General features: G+C 50.1%; 1 pseudogene; it reads right to left on the minus strand.

Annotated features, from left to right (window-relative positions):
* Nucleotides 1-330: 330 nt before the first annotated feature.
* LOC118912398 (zinc finger protein 541-like) lies at nt 331-10075 on the minus strand (annotated as a pseudogene).
* Nucleotides 10076-10856: the final 781 nt, after the last annotated feature.

Genomic DNA, 10856 nt, shown 5'->3' on the forward strand with positions numbered 1-10856 from the left:
GAATGTTCATAACCGTATTATTCATGATAATTAAAAGATGGAAACAGCCCAAATACTCATCGGGTATAAATGGATAAAATTTTGTGTATCCACACGATGGAATATTATTCAGCCATAAAAAGGATTGAAACACTGTATATGCTGTAACATGGATGAACTTTGAAAACATTATGCTAAATGAACAAACTAAACGCCAAATGTCACATACTGTATGATTCCAATTACATGCAATGTCCAGAGTAGATGCGTCCATGATGATTAGAGATGATCAGTGGTTGCCCAGGGCTGGGGAGATGGGGGCTGTGGGGTCTGTGTGACTGCTAATGCACAAGTCTATGAATTTACTAAAAAACACTGTATATTTTAAATGGGTGATTCATATGGCATGTGAATTATGTATGAATAAAGCTGCTAACAAAATTATTCAAGAGGACAGGCAGAAGGGTGGTCAGGCTAAATGGCCTCTATATTTTCCTTCTGCCTGTAAAATTCTCAGCACCTAGAAGGCTGCTGGTTCCACATCGTCCTGGGATACCTCTGAGCAGCCATGGGACCCCCAGACCAGACACAGCCGAAGGTCAGAGAGAACCCCTGGATCAAATGCTACATGCCGAGTTGCATCTGGCCCATAGCAGGCCTGCCGTGTGATGGTCAGAGATGACAGGCCTGAGCCTCACTCACCAAGCTTGCTGCCGATGACTTTGTCAGAATCATCCTGAGTGGACATGGAACAGTGTTTAAATACAGCCCAGACCCCTCCCGGATGGGGCTCAGCACCGGGGGCGGCGTATCAGGAGATAACTGGAACAATCCCTGCAGGGAGTGGTCCACCAGGAGCACCGGAGACAGCAGGCAGCTCTGGTGGCCTCCTTCGGGGCCCGGCTCCACAAAGGCAGAAGGAGCAGGAGGCAGGAACGATGCCTTGGGCCGCAGGCACTTTCTCCGCTTTCTGGGCTGGCTGCTCTCCTCGCTGTCTCTCTCCTCCCCGTCTCTGTCTTGTCCCTGGAGAAGAGAATTCAAAGCCACAGGGGGTGACTTGAGGCCACGTGTGCACAGTTCAGTCTTCAAGGGGGCACGCGTATAGGCAAGGGCACTGCCCACAGAGCCAGAGGGAAACATAACACCCAACACCACTGTCCGAGCCGGCCTCAGCAAGGGAGCTGAGCGGGGCCACCATGCCTGAGCCAGACCCCAGACTCTCGGCCTGGATGATGCCGGAAGCTTCCTCATGTGCCCACCCCCACAGGGAGAGGCCCTGATACAAAGGGTTTTGGAGATGTATGAGGCCAGCATCAACTTGTTAAAATGACTAGCACTTAGAGATGGGGCCGGAGATGCAGTGCAACAGCACCACAAGATGAAAAATGACCATAGCTCCATGATATGGACAAGGGGATCTATGAACCCTGTCGCCCGGCCTGGAGGGGGCTTCTCCAGGTGGGGCCCTCCAGTCCAGGCTGCAATGGCTGATCCCTTGAACTTACATCTCTTACCCACCTCCACACAATCTCCCCTCTTTCTACCAGTCTTACTGCTCATCCTCCAGGTCTCAGCTCTGACCCCCTCCAGGAAGTCCTTCTTGACCTCTTCAGGCGGGGTCTCTGGGGTCCCCTCAGTCCCTCTGCTCCCCCTCCCAGCCCAGCCCAGTCTGAGTCCTGTCTGGCATGGATCCATCTACTTGCCTGGACTGGCAGCCCCAGGATGCCAGGCTGGGGCCGTCCCTGTTACCATGGTGTCCTCAGCACTGCCCCCACAGGGCCGGCACGGAAGGTGAATGAATGAACGCGCAAGTCAAGCTGTTCTGGAGAGATTTTTTGAGGCGCTTGGTTTGGGCTTTGCCAATAGCTTCCACTGGCAGGTTGTGCAGGAAGCAGTGGGAAGGAAGTGGACCGACCAGTACCCACCTTGGCTGTGCTCCCCGGGGTCTGGCTCACTGGGCCCACAGACTCCGACGCAGGCATCATCAGAGGAGCTGTGCTCATGCCGTCGAGGGTTTCCTGGCTCCTGGGGGACTCTGTGCCTCCACCTCTGGCCTCAGCGCCTGTCATAGAGGCTTGAAAAACTCCATGCTGGACACCCAAACACCGACAGAGAAGAGATGGCAGCCTACAAGGAACCGTAGGCAGGCGGCAGAGGGGACGCTCCAGGCTCAAGCGCGGGCCTGCCGCCCGGAGCAGCACAGCTGGACTCCTGGTCCCTGCCCAGGCTTCCCCAGGAGGACGCCTCCATCCTGAGACAATGACACCCAGCCACTCACTCCCTCCCCCAAAGCCTGTGAGCGCCCTGCGAGCACAGAACCTACTGCACACGCACCTTCACCTGTTGGTCCTGCTTCCTTCGAGGTGACAGCCACTGGTCGTTGGGCAAACACATATAGCTGGTCAGCCCTTCCTCTGTATAAAACATCTGGCTGCAATTCTTGCAGACATACGTGCTCCTTGGCTCTGCCCAGTCTGCAGGGCCTCCATTTTGCTGGTTACTGTGGACAGACACAGCAGGAGGGAAGAATGGCAGAAGGGGACTCAACCTGTTTTTTTCTTTTTTTTCTTTTAAGTCTGATCCACTGACAACTCTCAATGAATCCCCAGAAATGGAGATGATACCCCTTTCCTTCGTGGCCTGGCGGGCACCTCTTCAGTGCTGAAGCATCCAGAGCTCACTCGCCCAAGGCCAGCACATAAAAGCCCCCAGAGGACTCCCGAGGGGTTGAGCCCCCAGGCCCGGCAGGGAGAGGCTTCTGAACTTACTATCCGCCTGACATGCTCTCCTCCTTCACTGGATCGGGGAGCCGGTAGGTATTTCCACTCTGAGGATGAAAATACATCTGAGCCGACATATCAAAAATGAGGCATATGCAAGGACTAAAACTACAAGGTGCCGAGAAGAAAACACAGGTGTGGCTCCGTGACCTTGGATTAGGCCATGCTTTCTTGGATGACACAGAAAGAGAACAAACTGGACTTATCAAAACTTAAAACTTCCCTGCATCAAGGGACACCATCAAGAAAGTAAGATCCCACAGAATGGGAGAAAGTCATTACACGTTATACATCTCATAAGGGCCTTGTATTTACAATACATAAAGAACTCTTACAGCCTAACAGAAGTCAAATAACCCAGTTCAAAAATGGGCAAAGAATATGAACAGACACCAAACCGAAGAAGACATATGAATGGCCGATAAGCACATGAAAAGATGCTCAGCACCATCAGCCGTTAGAGCCTCGTGAGTCAGACCATGATGAGGCAGCACCTCACACCCACTAGAATGGCTGTGGTAAAAAAAAAATTGGATAATAGCAAGTGCTGATGAGGCTGTGAGGAAATTGGAGCTCTTGGCCCCTGAGGATGGGGATGTGAAATGGCGCAACTGCTTTGGAAAAGCCTGGCAGCTTCTCAGATGGTTAAGCACAGAGCTACCCCATGAACTGATAATCCCACCCCTAGGTCATTCCCAAGAGAAATGAAAATGTATGTCCCCACAAAAACTTGTATGAATGCTCACAGAGGCACTATTCACAATGGCCAAGTGGAAACAACCCAAATGGCCATCAACTGATGAATAAATATAAATAAACAAAATGTGATGTATCCACACAATGGAGTATTATTCATACCTAAAAAGGAGCAAAGCCTGGCATATGCTACAACATGAGTGAACTTTGAAAACATTATGCTGAGTGGAAGAAGGCAGACCCGAAAGGCCACAGTGTATGATTTCAATTATATGAAGTGTCCAGAGTAGGCAAATCCATAGAGACAGGGGTAGATTCATGGTGCCAGGGGCTGGGAGGTTATGGGGAGACCTGGGGGGACAACTAAGAGTGTCGGGTTAATTTCTGGGGTGATGAAAATGTTCTGGAAAAAGTGGTAATGGTGCACAACCTTCTTGAGTATACTAAAAGTCACCAGATGGTGTGATTTAAAATGGTTAGATGACACATGAATATTAAAGCTGTTTAAAAAAAAAAAGGATGCAGCTTTCGGGTGCTCGACCTCAGCATGTCGCAAAGAGAAGCAGCTGACAGCCTGGCGCCCAGGTCCTCGTGGCCACCACCTGGGAAGGAACTAGGTTAATGCTGCACAAGTGCTGACACACGTGGGCACCCATGCCCCACAGCCAGAGATGGCATCTCATGCAGGAATACTGAGGGGGAAGGAACTCTACCTTTATATCCTCTGAAGAGTTTGAGGGGAAAACCCAGAAGGAAGAGAAGGGCAAGAGGAGGGCAAGCAGAAAAAACTCAGTGAGGAAAGTTGACACAGGGCGTCCCAGCGACTTTGCAAAGCCTTCATCCTGGCTTTTCTGTGGGGGAGGTTGGTGCGGGGCCACGATCTCTCTGAACCTTCACTTCCCCTCTGTAAAACTGGGTCTGAGGACTCACGGGCACTAAATAAAATGCCTGGACGACTCAAATTCGGAAACAAGTGATGAGTGAGACTCTCATCTCACAGCATAAAGTCAGGTACCTGGATCCTGTTGGATATCATCAGCTTGGGCTTTGAGTCCTGTGGGGGGTCCACCGAAGGCCCGGCCTCCTGCCCGCTCTCCAGGGTGGGCGGTAGCTGGGGTGGCCGCTCCGACTCAGCTGGGTGTGGACCACCATCCTCTGCTACCCTGGAGTGAATGGCTGTGAACCCAGCGGCGGGCTCCTTCCACAGGGGGTGACACTCCTCAGGAACATCAGTGCCCAGGGTCCCTGGGGCCGCTGGGGTGCAGGGGTAGGGCCCCAGTGAGGGTGGGGAGGGACAGGCTGTGTTTTTCCCTTCCCCGTCATCTGAGGGCCCGGCCAGGACCGGGCTTGGAGAAGAGATCTCCTGGTGGACCAGGCTGCTTACAATAGAGCGCAGGGGCTCTCGGTTGGGCAAAAGGGGGCCTGGGGACCTGGCTTCTGGAGGCACCAGGGACCGCAGGCCATCTGCAGCAGGCTGGCCAGCCACCTCGTGGGCAGGAGAGGAGTCCCCACAGGCTTCTTCCTTGGGAGGGGGGGGCTCCTTCAGGACGCACAAGCTGGGCTGGACCTTGTAGTGCCGGCGCAGGGAGCGGTCATCACAGTAGCTCTTGCTGCAGCCCTGCTCCCTGCACGCAAAGGGCTTGGTCTTCTGGTGGGTGAGCATGTGCCCAGTCCTGGAGTCATACACGAGAAGGGAGTCAGAGGGCACTGGGGCTCAGCCTCCCACTGCAGGATCCTGAGCCTGACTCCCCCAACAGTGCTCCCAAGGGGCAGTGGAGCTCAGAACCACAGTTCAGAGCCTGCACTCAGCCCCCGGCTATAGTCAAAACATCTGGAAGGGGTGCCCCTCTCCCTCACCGTTAAGCAACCCCCTTATCTGAGAGAAAAATCAACAGAAGCCAGGCCAGAGTTCCCCAGAATGGGTTCCCCAGGAACACCAGCCCTCCCGAGTGGCTCCCCTGGCAAGTCAGTCCTGACAGAGCACCGTGTACTTCTTGGAGGTTCACGGGAGCCAATGTAACAGCCACATAGCAGGTAGGTTGACAGAGGGTCATCTGCTTAACCTGCCATGTCTCTGACACATAGTTGCCCACAGAACTGTTTTTTGAAATAGCCCCTCTTTGTGCCCTCAAGAACCAAAGTTTTGCGGAATACATTTGAGGAAAAGCTCATTTCGGGAGGATCCGAGGATCCTGCCTTTATGAAAGGAGTCTTTCCCCTACCATAGAATTCCTATAAGGAGACAGCTGCCTGAAAACCCCCACAAGAAAAAATAACAATTTACAGATGCCCAACCAGAACTTTCTAGGAAACAGCCAAATGTGCCTCCTATAATATAAATGAATACAAATATGCACAATGATTATGTCATACTCATATCTACATTAATAACTATGAACAGATGAGTAATCACCCTCTGCACTCCGAGCAGCCCTAGTCTGGACAGTCCTAATAATGATGCACATGGGGCATGTCTGATAAATGACAAAGCCCTTCCCCAAAGGTCAGCCCCGGCCTCCATCGGAGGAGAGTGGGAGACACCCAATCTCCAGCTCCCCTGTTAACTGGTCTGTGACATGAGCAAATCGCGGCCTTTCCCTGGGGGGCTTGGCGAGAGGATGAGTCGGAAGGTGGGTCAGTCAAAGCCCTGTGGGAAGGCCAGGAGCATATAAAATGCAATGGACTCTAGCTCCATCCATGTTGTTGCAAATTGTAGGGATAAAGGGGTGGCGGGGGAAGAAAGGGGGCATTACGATTAGCATGTATAATGTGGGGGGGCATGGGGAGTGCTGTACAACACAGAGAAGACAAGTAGTGACTCTACAGCATCTTACTATGCTGATGGACAGTGACTGTAATGGGGTTTGTGGGGGGGACTTGGTGAAGGGGGGAGCCTAGGAAACAATGTTCTTCATGTAATTGTAGATTAATGGTAACAACAACAACAACAACAAAAAGCAATGGACTGCTGTCTCTCACTTGCCAGTCTCTTGGTTTGAGGAAGTCTGTCTGTCCTTCCTCACTAGCAGGAAAAGCTTATCATTTACCAGACATTAAGAACAAAAGGAATTCTGCTCCAGACTCTTTTAATGGGCTTTCTTTTTAAAATCGAGTTAAAAAAAAAAATAAGGAGTTAAAAAAGACAAGAGTTAATGCTCCACTGCCACGTTCTAGACACAGGTATTTTGGCATCTCTCATGCCCTGTGGAGTCCCGGTACATGTTCCTCATATAAACACGGGCTGGTTCTACTCAGGCACCTACCACGGTCTCCAAATATTTCTCTATAAAGTTAACCCGATTCCCTCCATGACAACATTGCCTCGGGATGTCCCAACTGCAAGTCAAGGCAGTGATTTTCTCACTAGTGTGACTTTGGGAGCTGGGAAGGGTGACCTGCTCAGGGCAGTGTCAGGCCTTTCCCCAGACACGGAGTCCGCGTCTAAGCACGGGTCACAGGGACCCAACACCGACAGGGTGTGTCGGGCTCATCTGGGAGGCGATGAGAACGACCTAGGAACTCGCCCCCTACCCCCCCCAGGCCCCTGCACAGATGTTGCTGACCAGACTCCCACATACAGGTGGTCCTTGCGCTTAAAGGCCTTGCTGCAGATTCCGCAAACGTGTTTCCTTTCCTGGCTGTGTGTCAGGTAGTGCTTGCTAAGAGAGCTGGCGCGGCTGAACACCTTCCCGCAGAGGCTGCAGTCCAGAAGCGGGTTCTGAGGTGAAGTGTGATGCTGCTCTTCTTTCCCTGCGCTCCCGGAGGTGGCCCTGCCTCCTTTGTCAGCCTCTCTAGGCACCTGAAGCTTGCCCAGCCTCAGGTCTAAACAAACAGAAGGAGAAAGCCCAGGATAGAGACACCTGGGGACATGGAAGAGCTCGGCTAAAGCGCTCCCCGCCTCTTAGAACCACAGCAGACTTGGGAAGGGAGGCCCGGGAACCCTTTCTCCATCTCCGGCACCTTTACCCACAGAGAAAACAAGGCTTAGACCGGAGAGTGGGGAGAGAAAGGACCCTGGCCCGGCCATGTTGCAGGACGGTGCCCAGTCAGAGGCCACACTCAGGACAGTTGTGGCCTGGAAGGCTTCTAAGGACTAGGGTGCTGTGGCGGCAGGGGCTCTATGACACCATTTATCTGGGACTCTGCAGAGGTGGGATCCAAGAATCCAACAGGCCAGGTTGTGGGGAGCGGAGGGGGCTCAGCTTTAGGAGCCAGAGTGCTCAGCCTCTGAGCCTGAGACCCAGCGGAGAGACCCAGCAGGAAGGAGCCCGGATGGGGCCTCCAGGCCTGGCCTCTCATCCCAATCTGCCTCTGGCCACTGCCTCCTGTTATAACCTGCCTGATCTACATTCTCTTCATATGAGAAATCACTGTCCCCAGTGGTCAAATGATTCCAACAGTTTAAATGAGGAAAAACAGGACTCCTTCTGGGGCAAGTCCCGAGCCTTGCTGGGTTACTTTTAAAATGCTTATTAAAGCAATTTAATTAAACTAGAAAACAAAATGTTGTTTCAAAAAATTAGCAAGGACCCTGACAAAGAGGCAAATGAGTCACTGGCCCAGAAAGCCACTTGACCTTCCCAGGAGGCAGTGTTATAAGCACTCTCAAACTGTGTACATTCTCTGATGGACAAACCCACTGGTAGGAATATGTTCAAAGAACTAATCCAAAAGAAAACACATATGTAAGAAGTTGTTCACAGAAACACTGTAACAGTCTAACCAGCAAGAATATGGCCAACCAATACAATGGAATAATTGTTACAACGATAACTGAATATTCTACCTTCATATATGAAAGCAAATATACTAAGGTTTAAAATTTTCAAATAGAAATGTCCACTTAATTTCTGCAAAACCATGTCTTTCTGAGTGATTTCACCCATGTTTTTAAAAAATCTTGTGTGGGAGCCAGGGTGGGGATTTTTCTTGTTACTCTTCTTCATTTTCTAGGTTTTCTTAAATAAATATGCATTACTTTCCTAATTTAAAGACTAATATAAGTATATGCATTTATGAATTTAAGTTATGTAAGTATAAAGAGTTAAAACTTATTGTTCAGTGGATTTTTTTAAATAAGGTAAAAAAATGCAATTTCAAATGAATTTGGAAATGTTGAACTAGGTTAATGATTTGTAACAGTTTTTGGTGGGGTGCATGGACCCCTATGAAAATCTAGTGAAAGCTGCAGTTCCTCTGGCCAGCAAAATGCACACATTTTCACACTGGCATTTTCATGTTAATTTCTGTGGACGGGGTTGTGAACCCTAATTACTGTACCCACAGGCCTGTCCAGTGCCCAGGGCGGCACCACGGATGTCCCGATTCCAGGAATTTATATTTAGCCACTGTTTCAACACAGGGGCTCTGCACCTTGCGTGGAGTGGGGGCCTCAGATGTCTTTCATTTTAGCAAGTCTTCAGGGGGCTTCGTGAGCTGCTTATCCCAACCAGCAGTAATGTCTGGTTTGCAGGGCCACTCCAGGTGTGGCTTTCCACGCACGTGGTGTGACTCTCACCCGATCAACCCACCTAAGCATCTTACCTAAGGATATCATGAAGAGGGCTAAAACAAAAATTGGATTTATCTTGTGCGGGAAGCCTGAAGGCAAAGCAAAAGGAGACAAGCAAGGTCTCTAATTACTGTTTTAGTTCTCTCTTTGCTGAAGAGAAGACTTAGAACTAAATCAATGGACTGCTGGCATTAACTCTAACAATATCGATAAAAATCTGCGCACTGTCCAGTGCTTTATAATCTATGAGGGGCTTTTACATTCATTTCTTCTTTTGCTTCTGACTACTGTTACTCTGGGGAAAGCAGAGTGCGTATTATCATCCCCCACTTTGCAGATGAAGACACTGACCCTTAGGAAGGTGAGACAACCAAGGAGCAAGTGGACAGGATCCTAGCTCATTCTGCAAACATGAGAAAAGCCTCTGAGATGTGGCATGGGCAGGAAAGTCTCTCACCAACTCAAAGGTCTGCCCACCCCACACACAAGATTAGGATATCTCCAAACATCCACATTTCTCAGCATTATTTCCTAGGATCGGTATTCAGTTTCCTTGACTAGCAAATTGGGAACGATGCCCAAGCAGAAAACCAAAAGGTGACTGTCCTTGCCCATTCACCCACAGAAAAGGAAAGTTTCCTTAACCAGTCCACACAGAATCAACATGTAGCTAGCCCAGGCAATTTCACACAGCCCACCAGGCCCTGGGACCCAGGTGGACAGCCTCACCCTGTAAAGAAGCCTGAGATGCCGGGTCTGCATACTTCTCCAGCAGCTTCACGGAGTCACGGTCCTCCCCAGAGTACAGGGAGAAAGCATCCCAGTTGTCCTCCAGCACCTTGCTGGGCACATTGGGCACTGGGAGGCTGGGGTCCACGTCCAAACCACTCAGGCCAGCATAAGCAGGTCTCGGGAGCTGGGAAGATCCTGGTTGAGGGCATTGCTGCAGGTGAGTCCTTGACTCTCAGAAAATGAAGGGAGGTGTATCTCGGATGGAAGGGCACCCTCCTCCCCTGCGCTGTTCTGGTCCATGGCTCTCTGCTGCCAAATCTTGACCAAGAGCTACTCTCCAGACGAGCAAGGCTTGCAAGGAATCGGGGAGGAGAGATTCCCTCGGTGGTTTCTAATTCCTGAAAACAAACACGGAGGAATCAAAATTATGAGATGGCCATGGAGCATACAGAGCATGGACTTGGACTTCAGACAGACCTGTATCTGGGTCTGTCCTCTGCTATTTAACAGCCATGTGAACACAGGTAATTCACTTAAGCTCCACAAGCCTATTTCCTCATCTGTAAATTGGGCCTAAGGTGGTTGTTGGGAATAAATTAAAAGATTTCCAGCAACTTCATGGACTGAACCGACCTTCTTCTCCAGCAATGAACATATAGAAATATGACAAAAGATAATTTTTAATACAGAGCCAAGCTCAAGAGACAGGTAAAACCCCAAGTTGCCAGGAAAAATGTGAAAACTCAAAGACGACTCGGAGGTACAAGCTCGGGTATGCCCTAGGGGAAAATCAGACTCAGATACAGGACTGGGAGCTGCCGCCCAATACGGCAGCCACAAGGCATATGTGGCTCTGAAGCGCTTGAACTGCGGGAGGCCCAAGCTGAGACACACTGTGAGTATAAAATACACAGTCGATTTAGGAGATTTAATGCAAATCAAAAGAAAGAATGTATCTGTAATGTTTTACATTATTACATGTTGTAGTGGTACTTTAGATATAGTGGGTTAAATGTTATTAAAATTAATTTTGTCTGCCTCTACTTTTCAATGTGGCTCCTAGAAAATTCTAAATTATATATGCCTTATATTAAACTTCTATTACAGAGCATTGCCTTGGAGGCTGGCACCTGGGGTCAAAGAAGACATAAGGGAAA

This window comes from Manis pentadactyla, chromosome 15, assembly GCF_030020395.1.
Source record: "Manis pentadactyla isolate mManPen7 chromosome 15, mManPen7.hap1, whole genome shotgun sequence".
NCBI lineage: Eukaryota > Metazoa > Chordata > Mammalia > Pholidota > Manidae > Manis > Manis pentadactyla.